The sequence below is a fragment of the Gopherus flavomarginatus genome, chromosome 24 (genome assembly GCF_025201925.1).
Source record: "Gopherus flavomarginatus isolate rGopFla2 chromosome 24, rGopFla2.mat.asm, whole genome shotgun sequence".
Lineage (NCBI taxonomy): Eukaryota > Metazoa > Chordata > Testudines > Testudinidae > Gopherus > Gopherus flavomarginatus.
In genome coordinates this window covers 16925194-16938192 of record NC_066640.1, presented here as the reverse complement: position 1 = coordinate 16938192, position 12999 = coordinate 16925194, and the positions used below count along the sequence as shown (strand labels likewise).

Here is a 12999-nt window from a genome sequence, read left to right as displayed (position 1 = left end):
AGTCTAGGACTCCTGGAAAATTGCTTTGGAAGAGCAGCTGCAAAAGCCAAGCATGAGCCATCACTACACAAAGCTCTACTGGTGCTTCGAATCTTGCCCTCAACCTGGCATCCCTCTCCAACCCAATCTACCTCAGCCCCACTCCATCAACAGAGACAGAGTTAACACCAACAGCCACTGCTACGCATGATTTTCGTCAGCTCCCGCTACTCCATGGATCCCGAGACCTAGCCTGTAGGGATGCACACCTACACGTCTGCCCGTGTCTTAGGAAGTGAGACGGCACGAGGAGAGGAGAGGGAAGAGAGTGAGAAAGTTGGCCAACACACTCGAGAAGAGAGAGACAAATGGGAGGAAAGCAAGCAACTCACCACCTGAGTCATCCTCCTGGATCCAACCTCCCCCTGTGCAGGAGACACTGTTCCTGACCAGAAAAATGAGCAACCTCTGAAAAGAGGGACCTTTTCTCCCTTGTGACCACAGCTAGTCAGGAACCTTTTCATACAAACCCAGCCTTACCGTACTGGGCTTCCCTACCTGGACTCAGGTTGGGCGTGAGCAGAGCCCTCCCCAAACCAGACACTTATCTCGCTGACAGCAGCATCTCCTCGGCTTCCAGATGGACAGCTTTTGCGTGGCATCAACAATGGTCAGAGTCTCGACGCTCTTGCTCGCTTTCCATCGCATCAGAGCAGTAGACTTTGATGCGCGACTTCATTTTCCTTGGTACTAAATGCAGCAGACGGGGGAAAAACAAAAACAAATTAGCATCTCTGTCTGCAATGTCACCCAGCCTCTTCATTTCACATCTCCCATATCCCACCGCTCAGCCCTCAACCCATCTCCCATTACTACATTACAACTGCAACAAGAAGGCACCCATTGTAACGGCACCCAAAATACTCACTTTCCTCAGAGACTCTTGTGCCTTCTCCAGCCTTAATCCCGGAGCCTCGTACCCAACGAGGAAGGACATGGCCTGTGAAGAAAACTACAGCGACTACAGATGAGGAATTCAAAGCACTGACATCTTACTCATAGCCCGTGATGCAGAAAGCAGAAACATGAGGACTATTCGTGTCTCCTTAGAAGGATGTCCAGGCTGCTCAGGTCCACTTCTGCCATATTCTTGTCCGGTTGGGCTCCTGGACGATTCCTCTGCAAACTAATAAAGCCAAGCAAGAACGATCACTACACAGAGATCTACCGGTGCGTTGAATCTTGCCCTCATCCCAGCCTCCCGCTCCAGTCCCATCTACATCAGCCCCACTCGACGAATGGAGACCGAATAAACACAGACAGTCACAGCTCCACTTTAGCATCCGCTGCCCCGCATGCTTTTCATCCGCTCCTACCTCTCCATGGCTCCCGAGATCTGGCCTCTGGGGATGCAAACCTAGCATGCCTGCCCATGTCTTACAAAGGGAGACAGCACAAGGAAAGGCAAGGACAGACACAGAGAGATAGAGGGTGTGTGTTGGCCAACATACTAGAGAAGAGAAGAAAGAGAGAGAAAAAGGAGGGAGGAAGGCAAGCAACTCACCACCTGGAGTCATCCTCCTAGATGCAACCTTCTGCTGTGGAGGACACACTGCTCTGGGCCAGAGAAATGAGCAGCCCCTGAAAACGGGGACCTTGTCTCTCTCGTAAGCACAGCTGGTCAGGAAGCATTTCTTACAAACCCAACCCCAGCCAATGGGGCGGCCCTAGCAGGACTGAGGTGGGCCACAAGCACAGCGATCACCAAACAAGACACTGTCATAAACAGATAGCTAAGGGTTAATGTTCTTTTACCTGTGAAGGGTTAACAAAGGGAACCAAACACCTGACCAGAGGACCAATCAGGAAACAAGACTTTTTCAAATCTGGGTGGAGGGAAGTTTTGGGTGTGAGTCCTTTGTTCTTGGTCTCTTCTCTTTCTGGGCTCTGAGAGTGATCTTTCTATCTCCAGGCTTTCTAATCTTCTGTTTCCAAGTTGTAAGTACAAAGATAGTAAGACAATAGGTTTATATTGTTTTTTTGCATTTACATGTGTGTAGTTGCTGGAATGTGTTAAATTGTATTCTGTTTGGATAAGGCTATTTATTCATTTTTTTTCTTTTAAGCAATTGACCCTGTATATTGTCACCTTGATACAGAGACCATTTTATTTCTTTTTCTTCCTTTTTATATAAAGCTTTCTTTTTAAGACCTGTGGATTTTTTTTTTTTTAGTGGGGGCTCAAGGGGATTGTGTCTGCAGCTCACCAGGGAATTGGTGGGAGGAAGAAGACAGGGGGGAAGAGAGAATCTCTTTGTGTTAGATTTACTAAGCCTGACTTTGCATACCCTCTCGGTGAGGGGAGAGAGAGATTGATCTCTCGGTACTTGTGTTTCAAGGACTTGAAGCAGGGAATTCCTAGAGTACCCAGGGCGGGGAAATCTGGGAGGAGGTAAAGAGGGGGAAGGGAAGTGGGTTATTTCCCTTTGTGGTGAGACTCAGGGCATCTGAGTCTTGGGGGTTCCCCAGGGAAGGTTTTGGGGAGACCAGAGTGAGCCAGACACTGGAATTCTGGCTGGTGGCAGCGATATCAGATCCAAGCTGGTAATTAAGTTTGGAGGTTTCATGCTAGCTTCTCATGTTCTGAACTCTAAGGTTCAGATCTGAGTAGGAGAGTTATGACAGACACGTATCTCATTGAGAGTGGCATCTGCTCAGATCTTGCCTGGCATCAACAGTGCTCACAGGCTCGCTGCTCTCGCTCACTTTACATTGCACGAGGGCAGTAGACTGTGACACTTGACTTCTTTCTCCTTGGTACTAAACCCGGCACAAGCGGGGAAAAGACAAGCATGTTACCATCTCAGTAGGCAACGTCTCATAGGCTCTTCTTTTTGTCTCACCCACACGACCGAGCTCCGCCCTCAACCCTCCCCATCACACCTTTACCATTACAACCAAAAAGCACCCCTTGCAACAGCACCCAAAATAATCACTCTGCACAGCAGACTCTGGCCCCTCTCCAGATGTAATCTCACAGAGTCCGGCACCCAACGAGGAAGCACAAGGCCTGTGAAGAGTACTACAGTGAGCGCAGATGAGGAATTCAGACCACTGACCGCTTACTCACAGCCAGTTATGCGGGAGTCAGAAAGCTGAGAACTGTTCATGTGTCCTTAGAAGGATGTCTAGTCTGTTCATGTCCATCCACTTCTGCCACTTTCTCCTTGGTCTAGGGCTCCTGGAAGATTCCTCTGGAAACACAGCTGCAAACCCAAGCATGAGCCATCACTACATAAAGCTCTATTGGTGCTTCGAATCTTGGTGCCCTCGTCCCAGCCTCCCTCTCCAATCCCATCTACCTTGGCCCCACTCCATCAACAGAGACCGAGTTAACACCAACAGCCACTGCTATGCACGATTATTGTCAGCTTCTACTTCTCCATGGATCCCGAGACCTAGCCTGTAGGAATGCACACCTAGCACACCTGCCCGTGTCTTACGAAGGGAAACGGCATGAGAAGAGGAGAGGGAAGAGAGTGAGAAAGTTGGCCAACACACTGTGGGGGGGCGGGGAGAGAAAGAGAGAGAGGTGGGAGGAAGGAAAGCAATTCACTACCTGGAGTCATCCTCCTAGATGCAACCTTCTGCTGTGGAGGACACACCGCTCCTGGCCAGAGAACTGAGCAGCCCCTGAAAATGGGGATCTTGTCTCTCTCGTAAGCACAGCTGGTCAGGAAGCATTTCTCACAAACCCAGCCACAGCCAATGGGGCGGCCCTATCTGGAGCCAGGCGGGTCATGAGCAGAGCCCTCTCGAAACCAGACATGTATCTCACTGACAGTAGCAACTGCCAACCGGACGGCTCTTCACTTGCATCGACAATGCTCGGGGGCTCACTGCTCTTGCTCGCTTTCCATCCGATGAGGAGAGTAAACTCTGATGTTTGATTTCTTTTCCCTTGGTACTAAACCCGGCACAAGGAGGAAAAACAAAGAAAGTTATCTCAGTGGACAACTTCGCTTAGGCTATTCTTTTCACCCCTCCCACACAGCAGGGTTCCGCCCCGAACCTTCCCCCCACCACATTTGCCCTTGAGCACTACAACTAAAAAGCACTCCTTGCAACTGCACCCAAAATAATCACTCTGTACAGCAGACTCTGGCCCCACCCCAGCCGTAATCTAACAGAGTCCCGCACCCGAGGAAGCACACGGCCTTTGAAGAGTACCACGGTGAGCATAGATGAGGAATTGAAAGCACTGACTCACAGCCAGCGATGCAGAAGGCAGAAACATGAGGACTGTTTATGTATGCTTAGAAGGATGTCCAGGCTGCTCAGGTCCATTTCTGCCATATTCTTATCTGGCTAGAGCTCCTGGACGAATCCTCTGCAAACTAATAAAGCCAAACAAGAACTATCATTATACAGAGCTCTATTGGTGCCTTTAATCTTGCCCTCATTCCTGCCTCCCTCTCCAGTCCCACTCGATGAACAGAGACTGATCCCAGTCACCACTCCACTTTACCATCCACTACTCCACATGTTTTTCGTCCACTCCTACTTCTCCATGGCTCCCGAGACCTGGCCTGTGGGGATGTACACCTAGCATCCCTGCCCATGTCCTATGAAGGGTTTGTGTTGTGGAGGAAGGAGAGAGAAGGGCTGAGGGACCCCATGGATGGATGGGGGGGGGGGTAGGGTAGGGATAGGGATGCATGTTGGAGAAAGGACAAAAGGGCACTGGGGGCCCACAGATCTAGGGACAGAGTGGGGTGCAGGTTGTGTTGGGCTGGGAGTGTTGGGAGGGAGGCATGGATAGAGGCACAGGTTGTTGTGAGCTGGGAGGATGTTGGAAATAGACTGTGGCTATGGAGTCCCATGAGTGGAGGAATGAACTGAGGGATACAGGGCTTGTGGGTTGGGGAAGGTTGTTGCAGGCTGGAGGGTGTTGGTAAGAAATGGGGGCTGAGGGGTTGCTATGGGAAGAGGCATAGATGGAGGAAAGGTAGGGATGGGGTGCAAGTTGGGGTGGCCTGGGAGGTGTTGGAGGGACAAGAAAGGAGGACTGAGGTGCCCAAAGGATGGAGAAATAGACGGGGGCGGGTTGGTTTTGGCTAAAAGAATGGGGGTGCGGGTTGGAGAAGGTTGTAGGTGTGGGGGGGGTTGGGGATGCGGGTTGGGGAAGGTTGGGTGTGGGGGGGACAAGGAAGGTTGTGGTGGGCTCGGTGTATGTGGGGGGCAGTTGGGGAACATCGCGGCGCCCTAGGGGTGCGCGGGGCGGGCTGCGGAAGGCTGTGGGGCGGCCCGGGGAAGGTCACAGCACACTGGGGGGGCAGGGGGGCGCGTGGTGGGTTGGGGGTCGAGGTGTGGGGGGTTGGGGAAGGTCACAGCAGACTGGGGGGACAGGGGGCGCGTGGTGGGTTGGGGGTCGAGGTGTGGGGGGTTGGGGAAGGTCGCGTCGGCTGAGGGTGCAGGGGAACGTGGGTGCGTGCGGGCTGGGAGATGCGGGGGGACGGGGGTGGCCCATGGCAGCTGGGCGTGCCGGTACCAAACATGCCCGAGGCGGCAACACTTTGAAAACTACAACTCCCAGGATGCAACTGGCATAGAACAAAACTAGTTCCCTGGTTACCGCGGTTGGCGTCCAAACCGCTTATATCACTTCCTCTCCCACCTTCCGTTTCCGGCCCCGCTCCGCAAACAGACGCTGTACTGCCAAAAGCACCGCCCACCCAAACCAAAGGCGCCAGCACCAGACCCCGCCTCTCCCACGGTGCCGCTGGATCCGCGGTGGCTGATGGGAGTTGTAGGCCGGGGCACACAACAACTCGCAGAAACTTCTGCTTCCTTCCTTCCCTCCGCTCCCCCCCCCCCCCCCAGCCGGGCGTAGGTGGGCACAAGGCAATAATGGGGGCTGGGCCCCGAGGGTCGGGGGGGGTCATACAGGGGTGGGTCTTCAGGAAGATTGAGACTGAGAGGAATTGGCGGGGGGAAGGTGGGAGATGGGGGATAAGTGGAGGTATTCCAGGCTTCTGCCAGTTTTGAGGTGTCAGGTTGTGGCTAGGCCCATCTGAGTTGAAGTGGGGACAGCTTGTCCTGAGGACCCGCTCAGGGGACATGGGAATGGGCAGGAGCAGGAGGGATGCAAAGGATAGGGGAGAGTAGATGATTTTTGCCTGAGGAGGATTGGGGTGCAGGTGTCCCAGCACTAGAAGGAGCCTTGAGAGGTCATCGAGTCCAGTCCCCTACCCTCATGGCAGGACCAAATACTGTCTAGACCAGTGGTCAGCAACCTTTCAGAAGTGGTGTGCCGAGTCTTCATTTATTTGCTCTAATTTTAGGTTTTGCATCCCAGTAATACATGATAACATTTTTAGAAGGTCTCATTCTATAAGTCTGTAATATATAACTGAACTATTGTTGTATATAAAGTAAATAAGGTTTTTAAAATGTTTAAAAAACTTCATTTAAAATTAAATTAAAATGCAGAGCCCCCCGGATTGTTGGCCAGAACCTAGGCAGTGTGAGTGCCACTGAAAATCAGTTCACGTGCCGCCTTTGGCACCTGTGCCGTAGGTTGCCTGCCCCTGGTCTAGACCATCCCTGATAGACATTTATCTAACCTTGTCATAAACAGATAGCTAAGGGTTAATGTCTCTTTCACCTGAAGCACCTGACCAGAGGACCAATCAGGAAACCGGATTTTTTCAACTTTGGGTGGAGGGAATTGAGTGTCTTTGTCTTTGTTTTCTGGCTGCCTGCTTTCTCTGAGCTTTGGAGAAGTAGTTTCTTTTTTCTAGTCTTCTGTTTCCAAGTGTAAGGACAAAGAGATCAGATAGTAAGTTATATGGTTTCTTTTCTTTGGTATTTGCATGAATATAAGTGCTGGAGTGCTTTGATTTGTATTCTTTTTGAATAAGGCTGTTTATTCAATATTCTTTTAAGCAATTGACCCTGTGTTGTATCATCTTAATACAGAGAGAACATTTGTACTTATTTTTCTTTCTTTTTATATAAAGCTTTCTTTTAAGACCTGTTGGAGTTTTTCTTTACTTCAGGGAAATTGAGTCTGTACTCACCAGGGAATTGGTGGGAGGAAGAAATCAAGGGGAGATTTGTGTGTTGGATCGCTAGCCTGATTTTGCATTCCCTCTGGGGGAATAGGAAAGTACTTTTTGTTTCCAGGATTGGGAACGGAGAGGGGGAGTCCCTCTGTGTAGTTTCACAGAGCTTGTGTCTGTGTATCTCTCCAGGAGCACCTGGAGGGGGGAAGGGAAAAAGGATTATTTCCCTTGGTTGTGAGACTCAAGGGATTTGGGTCTTGGGGTCCCCAGGGAAGGTTTTTCAGAGGGACCAGAGTGCCCCAAAACACTCTAATTTTTTGGGTGGTGGCAGCAGGTACCAGGTCCAAGCTGATAACTAAGCTTGGAGGTTTTCATGCTAACCCCCATATTTTGGACGCTAAGGTCCAAATCTGGGACTAAGGTTATGACAAACCTACTCTTAAATAATTCCAGAGATGGAGATTCCACAACCTCCCTAGGCAGTTTATTCCAATGTTTAACCACCCTGACAGTTAGGACCTTTTTCTTAATGTCCAACCTAAACCTCCCTTGCAGCAGTTTAAGCCCATTGCTTCTTGCTCTATCCTTAGGGGCTAAGATGAACAAGTTTTCTCCCTCCTCCTTATGACACCCTTTGAGATACCTGAAAACTGCTATCATGTCCCCTCTGTCTTCTCTTTTCCAAACTAAACAAACCCAATTCTTTCAGCCTTCCTCCATAGGTCATGTTCTCTAGACCTTTATCTTGACTTGCTGCAAAACCTATCCCGGGGTGTGGAGCTGCCTCCCCTGTCACTTTCCCCCGCTCATGGAAAATCTATATATTCTATTGTAATCAATTAATTGACAGTGTCTCTAAGACTAATAAGCAAGGTAGCATTCCGCCAGCACTGTGTTTGATAAACTCTTATGCTTGACCTCTACACAGTGTGGATTTATGTCCTTCAACCTGGTATTACCCAGTCGGAAGACAGGATACTGGGCTAGATGGACCTTTGGTCTGACCCAGTATTGCCATTCTTACATTCTGATGTTAAGGAACCTGTTGCACCTGCACCTGCACCTGCACCTGCACCCAAAACAGTCACTGTACAGAGGAGATTATTGTCTCTTTCCCAGGTCGTAATCCCACAGCTGCTCCCAAAATAGGGAAATTCTCCTCCCATACCCAGAACAAGGAGGAAAACTTTTATGAGAAAACAAGCATCACCTAAAGGGAAGCAGCTGTCTGTACTCCGCCTCTACTATGCATTTATCTTATGCTTAAACCACACCGCTAAAAGTCATGAAGTGTAGTTATGAGGGAGGCAGAAAGCTGAGGACTGTTCATATCTGCTTGGGAGGATGTCCAGGCTGCTCAGATCCACTTCTACCAGTTTCTCCTCTGGCTAGGGCTCCAGAACAACAATTCCTCTGTCAGAGCAGCTGCAAAAGCCAAGCATGAGCCATCACTACACAGAGCTCTTGCCCTCATCCCTGCCTTCCTCTTCCATCCTATCTACATCGGCCTCCCTCAATGAACAGAGACCGAGTTAATACCGACAGTCAGTGCTCCACTCTCTCACCCACTGCCCTGCATGATTTTCATCCCCTCCTACTTCTCCATGGCTCCCGAGACCTAGCCTGTGGGGATGCACACCTACCACACCTGCCCTTGTCCTACGAAGGGAGACGGCATGAGGAGAGGAGAGAGAGAATCTATGGGGCTGATCTATGGATAAGTTCAGTAGGCATCAGTGGCTTAGTCGTCTTAATGACTGCCTGGGATATATGGGGGTGGGGGCTGCACAGTGAGATAGAGGGGTGTAGGGTTCCCAAGGTGTACTGAGGGAATGTGGAATTCAGAAGAGAGTAAAGGCAGGGTGGAGGTGGGTTGAAAGGCCCCGGTGTGGCTGAGAAGGGGAACAGGAATTGAAGAGGGAAACCTGGCAGGCTGTGGATGGTGTGGGGGAGTGCGGTGCTGGGAAAGTGGAGCCCAGCAATGGAGAAATAGGATGGAGCCAATTGGGGTTGGGGTGTAGGGACAGGGTGTCCAGGAGGATGTTCGGGTACCCTGAGTTGGGGAACAGATGGGGTGGATTGGGAGGGCCAAGGGAAAGTCCACGTACAGGGGGCAGCTTGGGTGGGGTGAGCGGAGTGCTGGCAAGCCTGGAGACGCAGGAGTAAGTTGGAGGATGTTGATTGGGTCCCAATGAGGGGCAGGTTGGAATGCACTGAAGGAGATGCTGTGTACATTACCTGGAGTGGCCACCTGGTTTCACTAAGTATTTCCCTCCTGGAGCAAGAGTGAAACCAGATGGCCAATCCAGGTGTCATGGAGTTCCTGGGTGATGCTCTGGAACTGCTCCCTACAAAGCCTGTCAGGACTCTAGTGATGTTTCCTCCTTGTGAGCAGGGCAAGAAGCTCAAATGGCTTCCACCTTCTTGGGTCTGACCTTGGACCATTCAGCATCCTCTGCCCCTCCGTGTGTTTCCCACAGCGAGTCCACCGTGGTGGGGTTCTGGGGAAGCCAGAGGGTCCTGTGCCCCCCACTTCACAGTCAGACATGGCTCTTAGCCAGCCAGTAAAACAGAGATTTATTAGATGACAGGAATGTGGTCTAAAGCAGAGCTTGTAGGTACAGAGAACAGGACCCCTCAGCCATGTCCATCCTGGGGATGGCGAGCCAGACACCCACGTCTGCACTTCACTCAAAGTCCCCTGCCAGCTCCAAACTGATTCACCTCCAGCCCCTCCTTCTCTGGGCTTTGTTCCTTTCCTGGGCCAGGAGGTCACCTGATTCCTTTGTTCTCCAACACCATTAGCTATCTCCTTGCAGGGGGGAATGGCCTCGGCCATTAGTTGCAAGAAGACAGAATGCCCGCCATTTAAGGGCACTGGTCCTTTGTTCTGCAACACTCTCACCCCTAGATACCTAAGAAATGCATAAGGGAAACTGAGGCACAAAGACGTCAGAGGAAACATTAAGGACTGTCCGACTTTGTCACACCAGGTAATGAACAAATCATTTCCCTCATCAAGGGACAGTGACACTGTGTGGCCACTTGGGTTAATGCACAGAGCATTTCCCTCATGTAGCAACAGTGACAATGGGTGGCCACACGGGGTAATGCACAGAACATTTCCTTCATGGAGTAATAGTGACACTGTGTGGCCACTTGGGGTAATGCACATAGTATTTCTCTCACGAAGCAACAGTGACACTGGGTGGCAACACAGGGTAAGGCACAGAGGATTTCCTTCATGAAGCAACAGTGACACTGGGTAGTCATGCAGCATAATGTAGAGAGTATTTCTTTAAGGAGCAACAATGACACTGTGTGGCCATTAGGGCTAAGGCACAGAGCATTTCCCACATGGAGTAATAGTGGTACTGTGTGGCCTCTTCGGATAATGGACAGAGGATTTCCTTCATCGAGCAACAGTGACACTGTGTGGCCATGCAGGTAATGCACAGAGCATTTCCTTCATGGAGTAATCGTGACACTAGGTGGCCACGTGCGGATATGAACAGAGCATTTCCTTCATGGAAAAACAGTGACACCGTGTGACTACGCCAGGTAATGCACAGAGCATTTTCCTCATGGAGCAACAGTGACACTGTATGGCCATGAGGGGTAATGCGCAGAGCATTTTTCTTATGGAGCAAGAGTGACACTGGATTGCATGCGCGGTAATGCAGAGAGCATTTCCTTCATGGAGAAACAGTGACATTGTGTGGCCATGCCACAAATGCACAGAGCATTTCCTTCATGAAGCAACAGTGACACTGTGTGGCCACTCGGGGTAAAGCACAAAGAATTTCCTTCATTGACCAACAGTGACACTGTGTGGCCACTTGGGGTAACGCACGGACGATTTCATTCATGGAGCAACAGTGACACTGGGTGGCCATGCACGGTAATGCAGAGAGCATTTCCCTCATGGAGCAACAGTGACACTGGGTGGCCACGCAGGGAAATGCACAGAGCATTTCCTTCATTGAACAAAAGTGACATTGTGTGGCCACACCAGGTAATGCACACAGCATTTTCCTCATGGAGCAACAGTGACTCTCTGTGACCACATGCGGTAATACACAGAGCATTTCCCTCATGGAGCAACAGTGACACAGAGTGGCCACACGTGGTAATGCACCGAGCATTTCCTTCTCAGAGCAACAGTGACACTGGGTGCCCACGCGGGGCAATACACAGAGCATTTCCTTTATGGAGTAATAGTGACACTGTGTGGCCACTTGAGGTAATGCACAGAGCATTCTCTCATGAAGCAACAGTGACACTGTGTGGCAATGCAGGGTAATGCACAGAGGATTTCCTTCATGGACCAGCAGTGACACTGTGTGGCCACACAGGGTAATGAAAAGAGCATTTCCTTCATGGAGCAACAGTGACACCGTGTGGCCATGCTGCATAATGCAGAGAGTATTTCTTTAAGGAGCAACAGTGACACTGTATGGCCATTAGGCCTAATGAACTGAGCATTTCCCTCATGTAGTAATAGTGACACTGTGTGGCCACTTGGGGTAATGTACAGAGGATTTCATTCATGGAGCAATAGTGACATTTGGTGGCCATGTGCAGTAATGCAGTGAGCATTTCCCTCATGGATCAACAGAGACACTGGATGGCCACGTGGAGAAAGGCACAGAGCATTTCCTTCATGGAGCAACAGTGACGCTGGGTGGCCACATCGGGTATTGCACAGAGCATTTCCCTCATGATACAGCAGTGAAACATAGTGGTCAGGCGGCGTAATGCACAGAGGATTTCCTTCATGGAGCAACAGTGACACTGTGTGGCCACGCAGGGTAATACACAGAGCATTTCCTGCATGGAGTAATAGTGACACTGTGTGGCCACATGGGGTAATGCAGAGAGCATTTCCTTCATGGAGCAACAGTGACGCTGGGTGGCCACATCGGGTATTGCACAGAGCATTTCCCTCATGATACAACAGTGAAACATAGTGGTCAGGCGGCGTAATGCAGAGAGGATTTCCTTCATGGAGCAACAGTGACACTGTGTGGCCACATGGGGTAATGCAGAGAGCATTTCCCTCATGGAGCAACAGTGACTCTGTGTGGCCACGCAGGGTAATACACAGAGCATTTACTTCACTAAACAACAGTGACACTGTGTGGCCATGCAAGGTAATGCAGAGAGCGTTTTCCTCATGGAGCAACAGTGACTCTGTGTGGCCACGCAGGGTAATACACAGAGCATTTCCTGCATGGAGTAATAGTGACACTGTGTGGCAACACGGGGTAATGCAGAGAGCATTTCCCTCATGGAGCAACAGTGACGCTGGGTGGCCATGTGGGGTAATGCACAGAGCATTTACTTCACTAAACAATAGTGACACTGTGTGGCCATGCAAGGTAATGCAGAGAGCATTTCCCTCATGGAGCATCAGTGACACGAAGTGGCCACGTGAGATAATAAAAAGAGCATGTCCTTCACGGCGTAACAGTGAAACTGGGTGGAAGCATGGGGTAATGAACAGAGTATTTCCTTCCTGGAGCAACAGTGACACTATGTGGCCATGTGGGTTAATGCACAGAGCATTTCCTTCGTGGAGTAATAGTGACACTGTGTGGCCACTTTGGGTAATGCACAGAGCATTTCCTTCATGGAGCAACAGTGACACTATGTGGCCATTAGGCCTAATGAACAGAGTATTTCCCTCATGGAGTAATAGTGACACTGTGTGGCCACTTGAGATAATGCACAGAGTAGTTCTCTCATGAAGCAAGAGTGACACTGGATGGCAACGCAGGGTAATGTACAGACCATTTCCCACATGGAGTAATAGTGGCACTGTGTGGCCACTTAGGGTAATGTACAGAGCTTTTCCTTCATGGATGAAGAGTGACACTGTGTGGCCACACGGGATAATGCAGAGAGCATTTCCCTTATGGAGCAACAGTGACACTGGGTGTCCACACGGGGT

The 12999-nt window shown here is 50.4% G+C and overlaps 1 long non-coding RNA gene across 1 annotated transcript; it reads right to left on the bottom strand.

The window, feature by feature from the left end:
• Positions 1-266: 266 nt before the first annotated feature.
• On the bottom strand, positions 267-4485 carry LOC127040185 (uncharacterized). The gene is made up of 4 exons (XR_007771392.1): positions 4250-4485; positions 3599-3946; positions 1029-1165; positions 267-729 (listed from the first exon to the last, which is right to left on the bottom strand). It is a non-coding gene; the product is annotated as an uncharacterized LOC127040185 (long non-coding RNA).
• Between the last annotated feature and the right edge of the window lie 8514 nt (positions 4486-12999).